The sequence below is a fragment of the Ahaetulla prasina genome, chromosome 1, assembly GCF_028640845.1.
Source record: "Ahaetulla prasina isolate Xishuangbanna chromosome 1, ASM2864084v1, whole genome shotgun sequence".
In the NCBI taxonomy this organism is placed as follows: domain Eukaryota; kingdom Metazoa; phylum Chordata; class Lepidosauria; order Squamata; family Colubridae; genus Ahaetulla; species Ahaetulla prasina.
This window is the reverse complement of record NC_080539.1, coordinates 11581279-11591838: the sequence shown is the minus strand read 5'-3', so window position 1 is coordinate 11591838 and position 10560 is coordinate 11581279.

Genomic DNA, 10560 nt, shown 5'->3' with positions numbered 1-10560 from the left:
TGCTTGAGCAGGGGGTTGGACTAGAAGACCTCCAAGATCCCTTCCAGCTGTATTCTGATTGATTTTGATTGATAAAACTAGATGAAGTATTCTAAGTGTGGCCTTACTAAGGCTTTCCAAAGCAGTACTAATACTTCAAGCTTCCCGTTGGCTTCCTTACAGCCTTCCCCCTGAATAAACCAGGTTACTAAAAAAAAACACCCCAAAAAAACCCAACCCCCCCCCCATTTTTCAAAAACCCACTAAAAGATTGGCTCCCTGCTCCTCTCTTCCCATGACCCCATTTCCAAACCAAGAGAGGTCAAAACCTGTGAGAAATAATGGCTCGGCTTGGCTTGGCCAACTGGATGGCCGTGATCTTTGGCTGAGAAGAATTAATGGGTCGTGCAGGACAGTGATCAGGCTGAGGAGAGGTGGCGGGGTGGGGGGAAGCCATCTACTCCCCCTCCCCAGCGGACCCTTCTGACATGCTGGCTGATTGAGGGAGAGAGAGAAGAGAGAGAGAGAAGAGAGAGAGAGAGAGAGAGAGAGAGAGAGAGAGAGAGGAGGGGGGCGGCGGGAAGGCTACCCCCAAATGTAGCAGAGGGGAATAGCAACTAAGGCAAGAAAACAATATCTCCTTTACGAGCTTCGCGTTGCTCCATGTGTGGATGGCGGCCAAGGTCCAGGTTCCCCAAGTGTGACAGAACATTATTCTAATGAAACGCCACGGAATTTGCTCAAAGGCCAAATCCAGAGGCTTTTTACTTGCTTTCACATGTTCCCCTCAACACTTGACTGCCCTTTCTCCACAGAAAAAGTTCAGCAAAGGCCTTAGATCTTTCTGCATCTCTCTCTCTCTCATTCTCTCTCTCTCTCGTTCTCTTTGACTCATATTTATGACGGTTGCACTGTTTCGGGGGTGTGTGTGTCATGCGATCCCCTTTTGCGACCTTCTGACATGCAAAGTCGACGGGGAAGCCAGATTCACATAATAACTGTGTGACTCGCTTAACAACTGCAGCGATTCACTTAACAACCAAGGCACAAAAGGTCATAAAATGGGGCAAAGTTGACTTAGCAAATGTTTCACTTAGCAACAGAAATTTTGGGCTCAACTGAGGTCGTAAGTCGGACTCCCTGTATCTCATTTGATTATCCATTTTAATTGATGCAGTGCGTAACATCTGGCTTCAGAAACGATGCAGGGTCAGAACTGGCTAGCGTGGATAGGAGACCACCAGGAAAATCTCAGGATATAAAGTCAAAACATATCCCAATAGAAGACAGTGGAAAACTACTTCCATATTGTTGCCAGGAAATGTTTGTGAAGGTGCCATGAAATCTCCAGGAAGTGAGTATGACTCAAGGGAGTCTTGATAGCATTTCATAAGCTGTAGTCCTTACTTCAGTCCTGGTTTTTTTCCTGGATGAGAGGATGTAAATTACACAGAAAATTTAGAATTATCATCCTGGAAAAGGCAGTACAAGAGTATTTATGCTGTGTTTTCCTTACAAGCAGACAGAGGTGGTGAGGATTGTTTTCCTTACAAGCAGGTGTGGTGGTGAGGATTGTTTTCCTTACAAGCGGACAGTGTGGTGGTGAGGCTTGTTTTCCTTACAAGCAGATGTTGTGGTGGTGAGGATTGTTTTCCTTACAAGCAGATGTTGTGGTGGTGAGGATTGTTTTCCTTACAAGCGGACGGTGTGGTGGTGAGGTTTGTTTTCCTTACAAGCAGATGGTGTGGTGGTGAGGATTGTGTTCCTTACAAGCAGATGGTGTGGTGGTGAGGATTGTGTTCCTTACAAGCAGATAGTGTGGTGGTGAGGATTGTTTTCCTTACAAGCAGATGTTGTGGTGGTGAGGATTGTTTTCCTTACAAGCAGATGGTGCACTGGTGAGGATTATTTTCCTTGCAAGCGGACGGTGTGGTGGTGAGGATTGTGTTCCTTACAAGCGGATGGTGTGGTGGTGAGGATTATTTTCCTTACAAGCGGACGGTGTGGTGGTGAAGATTGTGTTCCATACAAGCAGATAGTGTGGTGGTGAGGATTGTTTTCCTTACAAGCAGATGTTGTGGTGGTGAGGATTGTTTTCCTTACAAGCAGATGGTGTGGTGGTGAGGATTGTGTTCCTTACAAGCAGATGGTGTGGTGGTGAGGATTGTGTTCCTTACAAGCAGATAGTGTGGTGGTGAGGATTGTTTTCCTTACAAGCAGATGTTGTGGTGGTGAGGATTGTTTTCCTTACAAGCAGATGGTGCACTGGTGAGGATTATTTTCCTTGCAAGCGGACGGTGTGGTGGTGAGGATTGTGTTCCTTACAAGCGGATGGTGTGGTGGTGAGGATTGTTTTCCTTACAAGCAGACGGTGTGGGGGTGAGGATGTTCGACTGGTTCTGGAGTTGAGGTAATCCTTGATTTACGACTACAATTGAGCCCAAAATTTCCACTGCTCAGCAAGACAGTGACCTTTTTGCCACAGTGTTAAGGTAATCACTGAAGTTGTTAAGTGAATCAGACAGTCGTTAAGCTAATCTGGTTTCCCCCATTGACTTTGCTTTTTGGAAGCCAGCTGAGAAGGTTATAAATCATAAAAATTACGTGACGTGAAACCTATGACACCCGGTCAAAAATACATTCCAGCTGTCAAGCACCCAAATTTTGATCGCATGACTGCAATGGTTGTAAGTGTGAAAAACGATCATGGATCACCTTTTTTCAGTGCTGTTGTAACTTTGAACAGTCACTAAACAAAGACAGGTCCTCGATATACGACTGCGCTTGAGCCCAAAATTTTTGTTGTTAACTGAGACATCTCTCAAGTGAGTTTTGCCCCATTTTGTGACTTTTCTTGCCTCATTTGTTAAGTGAATCACCGCAGTTGATAAGTCAGTAACTCGGTTGTTAAGTGAATCCGGCTTCCCTATTGACTTCACTTGTCGGAAGGTCGGAAGGTGCTGACCCTCTGGGACACAGCAAAGGTGATAAATATGAACCAGTGGTCAAGCATTTGAATTTTGATCACATGACCATGGAGATGCTGCAAAGGTCATAACTGTGAAAAACGGTCATAAGCAGGGGTGGGCTGCTGTGGGTTCGCAGGGGTTTGAGAGAACCTCTACGTAAGATTCTGTGCAGTTCGGAGAACCCCCAAATCCCACTCCTGGCTGGCCCCGCTCACCCCTCTTTTCCCCTCCCAGAAATCCCCATGCGGCCCATTTTGGATACAGGTAAGTGCAGGGTATGTGAAGAGGCTTGGGCAAGGTGAAAAATGGGCCTATCAGAAGTTAGGGAAGGCCGGAAACGGGCCCATTTCCAGCCTCTAGAGGGCCTCCAGAGCCTGTGGAGGCCATTTTTGCCCTCCTGGAGGCTCGAAGAAAGCCTCCGGAGCCTGGGGAGCAGATGTCGGTTTCAGTAGGTTCTGACCAGTTCCGGAGAACCGGTAGCAGAAATTTTCAGTAGTTCGGAGAACCGGTAGTAAAAATTCTGACTGGCCCCGCCCCCATCTATTCTCTGCCTCCCGAGTCCCATCTGATCGGGAGAAAATGGGGATTGTAGTAACCTTCCCCTGCCATGCACACCAAGCCACGCCCACCAAGCCATGTCACACCCACCAAGCCACGCCCACAGAACTGGTAGTAAAAAAATTTGAAACCCACCACTGCTGGGGAGGGCAATACTCCCCCCACCATGGTACAGGACCCAGCAACCAGTCAGAGAACCCCTTGCTAAAATTTTTGAAGCCCACCCCTGGTTATAGGTCACTTTTGTCAGGGTCTTTGGAGCGGGGGGGTGGGGGAGAAGAATGAGGGCTGATTTCTCTGCCTGGAGGGCACCACGTTGGGGGAGAGGGGTGGCCTGTCTCCGTCTTTACCCACTCCTGACCTGTGTAAACACCCCTCTGCTGTGAATTGGTCCTTGCTTTAAAGCACCAATATTTGCTGATCCTAGTGGCAGACTCTTTTCTAACCCCCTCCTCAATTTAGTCAGGAGACAGAAAGCCAATCTTGCGGTTGATCTTGATTAAAAAGGCCTTGTTTCTTCTTTTCTCTGACCGCTTTGATTTGATAATTTGGTGGAGAAACAACATGATTTGGAGACTCCATTGTACGGTTATCTCTTAATTTTTTCTCTCTCTTTCTCTCCTTCCCTCCCTTTCTCTCTCTCTCTCTCTCTCTTTCTCAACTCTCAACTAGCCGCTTGGCAAGGACTGGCTGATTTTCCCAATCTCTTCCAAATTTGGAGAAAAATATTCGATGCGCTCATTTTATTTATATATATATATATTTTAAAAATAATAATTAAGCAAAGAGGCCCCTTCTTGCAGATTTTTCTAAAGCTCTTCCCGTTTGTGTAATTCTTTTGCTAGTGTTCAAAGATACACTGCAATGACATGCGGAGGATCGTATTTAATCAGCCTGGCAAATAGGTTGATTTGCTGGACTATGTCCATTATACAGGCAGGCCTTGATTTACAAAAGTCCATTTGGTGACCATTCAAAGTTACAATGGCATTGGAAAAGTGGCTTTTTTTTTTCACCCTTACAACCAGTGCAGTATACTCATGGTTATATGATCAAAATTCAAATGCTTGACAAATGATTCATATTTACGACGGTTGCAGTGTCCCCTTTTGTGACCTTCTGACGAGCAAAAGGCTTGGGGCCTGGGTACTTACGGGACCGCCTGCTGTTACCTTATGCCTCCCACCGACCCGTACGCTCACACAGAGAGGGACTTCTCAGGGTGCCGTCCGCCAGGCAGTGTCGGCTGGCGGCCCCCAGGGGAAGATCCTTCTCTGTGGGGGCTCCTACTCTTTGGAATGAACTTCCCCCTGGTTTACGCCAAATACCTGACCTTCGGACCTTTCGCCGCGAACTGAAAACATATTTGTTTGTTCGCGCGGGGCTTTCTTAAATTATCTAGATTTCGAATTTTAAATTTTATTTAAGTTTTAAACTGGGGTTTTTAGATTTTTAACCATTTTAATTTTCGGCCAAATTGTATAATAAGTTTTTTAATTTACTTTTAATTGTACATTGTTTCTTTTTTACCTTGGCTGAGTCCTTCGGGAGAAGGGCGGTCTATAAATCTAATAAAATAAAATAATAAATAATAATAATAATAAAGTCCATGTGGAAGCCAGATTCACTTAACAACTAACAACTGCAGTGATTCCCGGAACAACTGTTGCAAGAAAGGTCGTAAAATGGGCCAAAAACCCATTTAACAAATGTATCACTCAGCAAGGGAAACTTTGAGCTCAATTGTGGTCGTAAGTCGAGGACTACCTGTATTTTGCCAGGTGGCTGATAGCTACTTCATAAGCTTTTACGGCGTTCATGCAAGCTGTTGAACCAATTCAGTTAAAGATTTAGGGGCTGCGTTTGCATCGCGTGTGAAGGTTGGTTATTGTTAACTTTCATTTGTCGTATTTTTGTGGCTGTTTCTAGTTTAAGAAATATGTCTTCTGGTTATTTTCTGCGGAATCAGAATGATAGTTATCAGTATTTCTCCAATTCTCCACTCGAAGGCACGTGGACTTCAGGTCCCAGAATTCCACAGCCGGCATGCCGGCTGGGGAATTCTGGAATTTGAAGTCGACATGTCTTAAAGTGGCCAAATTTGGGAAGCACTGGTGTAGCTCCTCGGTTAATCCAATCTTTACCATTTTCCTCTGCTGATGCTTCAGATAAATTGCTCCTAAAAATGGAGAGTCCACTTACTGCATCACACCTCTATCACAGGGGTGAAATCCAGTAGGTTCTGACAGGTTCTGGAGAACCAGTAGCAGAAATTTTGAGCAGTTCGGAGAACCGGCACATACCACCTCTGGCTGGCTCCAGAGTGGTGAGGGAATGGGGATTTTGCAATATCCTTCCCCCAGGAGTGAGGAAGGAATGGAGATTTTGCAGTATCTTTCCCCTGGAATGGGGAGGGAATGGAGATTTTGCAGTGTCTTTCCCCTGGAATGGAGAGGGAATGGAGATTTTGTAGTATCCCTTCCCTGGAGTGGGGTGGGAATGGAGATTTTGCAGCGTCTTTCCCCCAGGAGTGGGGTGGAAATGGAGATTTTGCAGTATATTTCCCCTGGAGTGGGGTGGGAATGAAGATTTTGCAATATCCTTCCCCCAGGAGTGGGGAAGGAATGGAGATTTTGCAGTATCTTTCCCCTGGAGTTGGGTGGGAATGGAGATTTTGCAGTATCTTTCCCCCAGGAGTGAGGTGGAAATGGAGATTTTGCAGTATATTTCCTCTGGAGTGGGGAGGGAATGAAGATTTTGCAATATCCTTCCCCCAGGAGTGAGGAGGGAATGGAGATTTTGTAGTATCCTTTCCCTGGAGTGGGGTGGGAATGGAGATTTTGCAGCATCTTTCCCCCAGGAGTGGGGTGGAAATGGAGATTTTGCAGTATATTTCCCCTGGAGTGGGGAGGGAATGAAGATTTTGCAATATCCTTCCCCCAGGAGTGGGGAAGGAATGGAGATTTTGCAATATCCTTCCCCCTGGAGTGGGGAGGGAATGAAGATTTTGCAATATCCTTCCCCCAGGAGTGGGGAGGGAATGGAGATTTTGCAAAATCCTTCCCCCAGGAGTGGGGAAGGAATGGAGATTTTGCAGTATCCTTCCCCTGCCACGCCTGCCACGCCACGCCCACCACGCCACACCATCTCTAGATCCGAAAGTTACAGGAATTGAAATCCAACAGATCCAGATAATCCTTGAACATTTCATAGGATCAAATAATAGCCATAACCCTGCGCTAGATTATAAAGTACATCGGGTAATTTAGACATAAGCAAGCAAGCAAGAAACCAACCACCCAAACAGGGTCTCGCACCCTTAGGATCTTGTAATCTCAGTGTTGACGGTAGAGATGAAATCGGCAGGAAGATGAAGGCACAAAGGAGATTTGAAGATCCACCGATAAACAAAGGAAAGGGGGAAACGCTGGCGCTCTTGTGAATTGGAATGTGTGTTTTCCTCCGCAGACGCTGATCAAGGTACATTTCTCACCCTGATTATTCTCTATTCTGCAAGCTTTCACATTCCACAGAAGCCTTTGTCGAGGAGAAACAATGGGAAGTCCCTATGGCACTTGAATGGATAACGGATTGATTATGCCTGCTGGTGTGGTCCAAAGTTGGTTGGCAGATTGGTGGATATACAAACACATTCCTTACAGTAATAAAACAATAAAGTTTTCTTTTTGCTTTATAAAACCTTAGTAAGACCACACCCGGTTTTGATCATCACTTAATAAAAAAGATATTGAGGTTGTTCTGGAGAAGAGTGCAGAGAAGAGCAACAAAGATGATTAGATAGTTGGAGGCTAAAACATATGAAGAACGGTTGCAGGAACTCGGTATGTCTAGTTTAATGAAAAGAAGGACTAGGGGAGACAAGATAACAGTCTTCCAATATCTCAGGGGCTGCCACAAAGAAGAGGGAGTCAAGCAATTCTCCAATTCTATTCTATTCTATATGTGAATGTAAAAATATAGTTTCTTCAATTGATTGATATCAAATTGCTTTCAGTTCCTAGCAACCCACACACACATAGATGTTCTGTTGATTTATTTATATCCCTTTATTGTTTTTATATATAATCAGAGGTGGCAAACATACCTAATACTCTTTCCTTCTCCTATTTTCCTTGTACCAGTAACTCTGTGAGGTGAATTGGGTTGAGACAGAGTGACTGGCCCAAGGTCACCCAGACAGCTTTCATGCCTAAGGTGGGACTAGAACTCGCAGACTCCTGGTGTTTAGCCTAAAGTCACACAGCTGGCTTTCACGCCTTAAAGTGGGACTCGAATTCCAGTCTCCTGGTTTCTAGCCTTCTTAACCTACATTGCTCTTAAATTTGATAAACTTATGCATGTGACAGGGTGAAGGAATTCAGAGCTGTGGCTGAGTCACCATGGCTTGATGTGACTTCCCATCTCTTGGAATATCTCGCTAGACAACAGTAGGCATTCAAAGGCTCCAGGGAGATTAAAAGTTTTCAGCTAGACTGGGAAGTTGAAAGCCCATCATGGCAAGACCAAAACAGATTTATTTCTTTTGCCCAGAGATCAATGCGAACATTTTTGTGAAATCACCAGAAATCAAGATAGATAGATAGATAGATAGATAGATAGATAGATAGATAGATAGATAGATAGATAGAGAGAGAGAGAGAGAGAGAGAGAGAGAGAGAGAGAGAGAGATGCAGAAGTTGTGAATGCTCCAACACTGGAAATTTTTAAGAAAATGTTGGAGAACCATCTGTTTGAGATGGTGTAGGGTTTCCTGCCTGGGCAGGAGGTTGGACTAGAAGGCCTCCAAGATCCCTTCCAACTCTGATGTTGTTGTTGTTGTTGTTGTTGTTGTTGTTATGATGATGATGATGATGATGATGATGATGATGATGATGATGATGATGATAGATAGATAGATATAGATAGATATAGATAGATAGATAGGAAAGTCTATCTATCATCTATCTATCTATCTATCTATCTATCTATCTATCTATCTATCTATCTATCTATCTATCTATCTATCTATCTATCCTATCTGATTTTATCCTGCTTTTATTATATTTTTAGCAACTCCAGGCTACAAATATACCTAATACTCCTTCCTCCTATTTTCCCTACAAAAACAACCTTGTGAGGTGGGTTGGGCTGAGAGAGAGAAGGACTGACCCAAAGTCGCCCAGCTAGCTTTGATGCCTAAGCAGGACTAGAACTTAGTCTCCTAGTGATTGGACCAAAGTCACCCAGCCAGCTTTCATGCCTAAAATGGAACTAGAATTGACAATCTCCTAGTGATCTCCACAGTTTACCCAATCAGCTTTCATGCCTAAGGCAGCACTAGAACTCATCATCTCCTGGTTTCTACCTCATAGCTTAATGAGTAGACCCAATGTTTACATGCAAACTTATTTGGAAAGTGGTTTATTAATGGGAAATTTATTTTCGGAGCTGGATTCTTAAGTAGCCCTAATGTAACAGCCCAGATAGAAGAAGATATCAGCAAGGAAGTAGACCTGGAGCTCAAAATTTGCAGATGGTTTGGGGAACCCTAAGCGTTGTTTACCCTAAGGTAAACAAATTTCAGAATAACTCTCCCAACAGGATACCTGTTATAAAACAACTATCTTTGACTAGAATTTGTTAGTTGGGAAAAAATGTAACCTGACATTGATTTTTTTAGTACCATAGATTACAGGGTAAGAGGAGAGTGGTTAATCAAATAAATAAATATGGGATGTTGGTCTGCACCAGTATTTTTCAACCTTGCCCACTGTAAGATGTGTGGACTTCAACTCCCAGAAATCCCCAGCCACCCAACCTGGCTGGGGAATTCTGGAAGTTGAAGTCCACACATCCTAAAGTGAACAAGGTTTTTTTTTTAAAAACCCACCAACCTGGATTATGGAAATGATGGGAAATTTGTGAGACTGTGAGAACTGATCAGGGTAAATATTCTGAAAGGAGACCCGGTTACCGTAATTCCTTGCAGAGAAGCACTTTCTGCTGCAACATTTTGTTGTCGATTCCAACTGTTTCTCTACCACGCACAAATTCATGTGTGAATTTGCCCACCTTCAAAGAGCAACCTGGGTGGTGTTAAGGGAGGCAAACTCTGAATGTTGCCCGTTGAATGCAATTCAAGCTTCTCTCAGAATTGTGCTTGTGGGTTGATAGATAGAAAATACGTCAGGAAATCTTCGGTGTTTCCTGATCCTGACCTGATCAGAGAGTATATCGCTATAAATAAAAGTATATATTGCATTAGTTTGCGAATAGAGAATTGACCCCACTCCAGGGGAAGGTTACTGCAAAATCCCCATTTCCTCCTGATCAGCTAGGACTTAGGAGGCAGAGAATAGATGGGGGCAAGTCCAGTCAGAATTTTACTACCGGTTCTCCGAACTACTCAAAATTTCCGCTACCGGTTCTCCAGAACCGGTCAGAACCTGCTGAAACCCACCTCTGATGCACATGCGCGGTGGATGGGGAGAGCGCGGGAGGGTGACGCCCCTCCGAAACGGGCCATGTGGGGGTGGTGGCACCCCCTGACTCATCCATGGCCAGGTTTTGGTCCCAAGAGGCTTCAGGGTGGCCTGCCAGGCCCAAAATGGGCTGCAGGGAGGTTGTATGTGCATGCACAGGGGGGAGGTCGCGCATGCGGGTGGGGGGGAGCGGGGGAGCGGGGGGGGCATTGCATTACAGGTGTGGGTATGCAGTGGGTAGGGCATTACAGGTGTGGGCACGCATGGGGTAGGGCATGCATGGGGTGTGGTGCGCATGCATGCGCTGGGGGTTGGAGCACGTGGGGAGCATTGCATTACAGATGTGGGCACACACGTGCGTGACCCCCCGTGAAACCCCCCCGCTTTTGGCATGTGACAGAAAAATGGTTAGCAGTCACTGGACTAGACATACCCGGTTTCCGCACCTATTCTTCATATGGTTTATTCTCCAGTCCCTTAATTTATTTTTTATTTTTATTGATTTTATTTATTTATTTTTGTCACACAGTATATATAAGCATAAGTATGAACTAACTATACAGTATATAAGC